Genomic DNA, 4053 nt, shown 5'->3' with positions numbered 1-4053 from the left:
GCTCCCACCAGTGTCCCTCAACAACGTTCCCATCCCAATTGCGAACCATGTACGATACCTCGGACTCTACGTGGACAAACGACTGGCGTCGAACCCCATACGCGACTTACGCGCACAGACTGGAACATACGATTTTTCGTGTTTAAACGACTACTCGACAGATGATCAAAACTCTCACTAACAAACAAAAGAAAACTTTACATCCCTTTTTTGGCCACAATTTGGGCATACGGACTTGAACTTTACAGGACTGCTAAGCGTTCCAATCTCAATCGAATCCAATCCCTTCAATATAAAATCCTCAGAACAATAGTCAACGCCCCTTTCTATGTATCCAATCACCATCCATACTGACCTAAATGTCCCTTTAGTTACCAATCTATCCCGATCACACTACAAAACGTAAAAAAAAATCCAATTCAATATTTGACATTTATCAATCTATGTAATTTTTAAACTCGATACCTTACAGTTGTACTTTTAAGAAATCAATTTTATACAATTATTTATAGATATAAATTTCTAATACAATATCTGTCATTTTTCGATCCATATAAATGTGTGGTGATTAGTGACCGTTAGTCGATGATTATTCGGAGATCGTGAGATGCGGTCTGATGTGATGTAGGTTTCATAAAAATATTTTCTTTATCGTGCCAACGTTTCGATCTTTATTGAGATCATCTTCAGGGCTCAAAGTGTTTGTCTTCTGTGTAATTGTGCCATTCGTGCGTGTCGTGTTGAGAGAGAGCCCTGAAGATGATCTCAATAAATATCGAAACGTTTGCACGATAAAGAAAATGTTTTTCTGAAACCTACATCACACCACACCCCATCTCACGATTTCTTAATAATGATCAATATAAATTTAAAATCGATACCTTACAATCGTAATAGAAATAATTTTAAGGAATGAATTTTAGAGAGTTCTATCGATATAAATTTTTAATTCAATATCTGACATTTATCAATCAATATAATGTTTAAATTGATACCTTACTGTTGTAATCGATATAATTTTAAGTAATCAATTTTATACATTAAATTTATCGTTATAAATTTCTAATACAATATCTGTCAATTGTCAATCAATATAAATTTAAAATCGATACCTTATAATCGTAATCGAAATAATTGTAAGAAATCGATTTTAGATTGTTCTATCGATTTAAATTTCTAATTCAATTTCTGACATTTGTCAATCAATATAATGGTTAAATCGATACCTTACAGTTGTAATCGATATAAATATTAAGGAATCAATTTTATACATTTATTTATCGTTATAAATTTGTAATATAATATCTCTCAATTGTCAATAGAAATAATTTTAAAATCGAAACTTTACAATTGTAATAAATAATTGTCATCGATCGATATAAATTTCTAATTCAATCTATGACATTTGCCAATCAATATATTATTTAAATCGATACCATACAGTTATAAGCGATATACTTCTAAGGAATTGATTATAAACTTTTCTATCGATATAAATTTCTAATTCAATCTCTGACATTTGACAATCAATATAATATTTTAAATCGATACCTTACGTTGTAATCGATATACTTTTAAGGAATCAATTTTATGCATTCATTTATCGTTATAAATTTCTAATACGATATCTCTCAATTGAAAATCAATATAATTTTAAAATCGAAATCTTACAATTGTAATGGAAATAATTGTAAGAAATCGATTTTAGATTGTTCTATCGACATCAATTTCTAATTCAATATCTGACATTTGTCAACCAATATAATGTTTAAATCGATACCATACAGTTGTAAGCGATATACTTCTAAGGAATCGATTATAAACTTTTCTATGGATATAAATTTCCAATTCAATCTCTGACGGTTGCCGATCGATTTACTTTTTTAAATCGATACTTTCAAGTTAGTTGTCAATCATGTTGCTTATATCGAAGCTAGCTTTATGGTTATAGTTATTCAGATATCGTGAGTTGCGGTCGGGTGTGATGTAGGTTTCAGAAAAACATTTTCTTTATCGTGCCAATTTAAACATCGGTTATGTAAGTTTATGTCAATGATTCTAATTATAAATTTAACATCCAACGATTCTTAATTAGACGTTCGCGGTAATTACCGAATTACTTAATTAAGGTAATTAATTAAAATATTTTAATAGGAACTTTTGTACCAATCTAGGAGGCAAAAAATGTCGAATAATGAGTATTAAGCTAAAAGGTTTAATAATAAATCGGGACAGCTTCCAATTGTTAAGTATAAAATCAACCTTATGGCATATAAAATGGGATTGAAGTAATCATTAATTTTTTAAGACACCTATTATTCATACGATGTATCTTTAGAATTTATAAGACATTGAATTAGACAAGTAAAGCGCAGGACTCAGGGAAAACTAATATCAGGGATTCAGGTAATTTAACGTGTTCTTGCATACATTTAATAATCGTGAGTCTAGAGATGTATTGGAGTCCAAAACCTCTTTGATAATTTCGGCAGAAGTTCCTTTAATAAACTTCTTCCTGTGCTTCTGGACTTGGGTACGCTGACGGTTCAAAGTTTCCCTTAAGATACATTATTTGAAAGATCCCTTTTTTTCAGAGCTGGTAAAGGGTTGTGAGGGACCACTTTGATGTACAACCTTCCTCGGGTATTAGATAAGCTTTTCTTTGCCTCTCAACCCAGAGCCCTGGAGATCTGGGTTACTTTGTTACCCTTGCGATGACCAGCACCGTGATACAATTCCTTAACCCTTATGTAGGAGGATGTTTCGAAGTACAAGGCCATGTCGATTCAAATTTAGTTATTCGATACTTTAAGTCTATGTGCAACATTTTAACCCAAGTAGAAAAATGGGGAAAAGAAACCCTTTAACAAAACAATAATGTAGTCTTGACTAATTCTAGATATTTGGTACGGTTTTGGCTAGACCTAGAATAGATCTGAGAAAAAATAGGCCAAATCCTTATATTGTACATTTATTATTATTACTATTGTTATTATTAAATTACCGATTAGCGGAGCGAACCATCACAACTTCCAATAGAATTAAATGAAGACTTTTTTTAAACTTTCATTTAATTTTAGTTGAGATAAAAAAGTCAGTGTCACGAGCGGGATTCAAACCCACGATCTTCGGCTAGATACGCCGCTGCTCTACCACTTGAGCTATCGTGATTTCGATCCACTCGGTCGTGGGTTCGAATCCCGCTTGTGACACTTGACTTTTTTATCTCAACCAAACCTCAGATTAAAAAAGAATTGAAACACTTATACATATATTTGTATATGTATTTTAGTCGTTTCCATTTATCTTGGTATTCAAAGGGGTTGTTGAGATGGGAAATTAGTGACCGAGTGGATCTAAGTCACGATAGCTCAGGTGGTAGAGTAGCGGCGTACCTAAGCTGAAGATCGTGGGTCCGAATCCCGCTCGTTACACTGACTTTTTTATCTCAACTAAAAACCATAATTAATTGAAAGATATTAATTGATCAAGCGGACCACGAAAACTAGTGAATTTTTTAAAAACGTTATTTCAAGAAAAGCATTACTTAATTATTATTAACAGTCTTAATAACTTGTGTGTGTTTGTGACATAAAATTTTAATCCAAACAGAGGGCTAAGTTTTTAAAATCCTTTTATCCTTTAAAAATAGAGGTTTACAATTAAATAAAAAAGTAAAAACAATATTTATTTTCCATTTCCCAGCCTAAAATGTCCTCTGAGAACTAATTTACATTGTATTTGACACCGTCCGCTCTCTTGAAAATATATTACAGCCTGGAATAAATGTATAATTTCTTTTACTCTTACGTATAAAAATGGCGTTTATAGCTTTTCACTGTCGGAGAAAAACGGGCCGACCGTCCGCGATCCGCGGACGAGAGAGCAACGTGAAAATTTATGAAACACTAGCCAGTTGGAGAGGAGCTTTTATGGTGCTTTTAGGAGAGCACTTAGTCAAGCATACGCCGAGGGTGGGAAAATTAGCATACACTCGTCGGGGTAAACCTCGAAACTGGCTGTCCAACGGTCACCAGACGCAAATACAAAAGG

The 4053-nt window shown here is 32.8% G+C and overlaps 1 protein-coding gene across 1 annotated transcript in view; it reads right to left on the bottom strand.

Moving 5' to 3' along the window:
* The window catches only part of LOC112127381, a 683298-nt gene that overhangs the window by 403325 nt on the left and 275920 nt on the right, over positions 1–4053 (bottom strand). The window lies entirely within an intron of this gene.

This window comes from Cimex lectularius, unplaced genomic scaffold (assembly GCF_000648675.2).
Source record: "Cimex lectularius strain Harlan isolate CLEC.00 unplaced genomic scaffold, Clec_2.1 scaffold1, whole genome shotgun sequence".
NCBI lineage: Eukaryota > Metazoa > Arthropoda > Insecta > Hemiptera > Cimicidae > Cimex > Cimex lectularius.
Note: the sequence above shows the minus strand (reverse complement) of the source record. Positions and strands in the feature narration are given on the sequence as shown.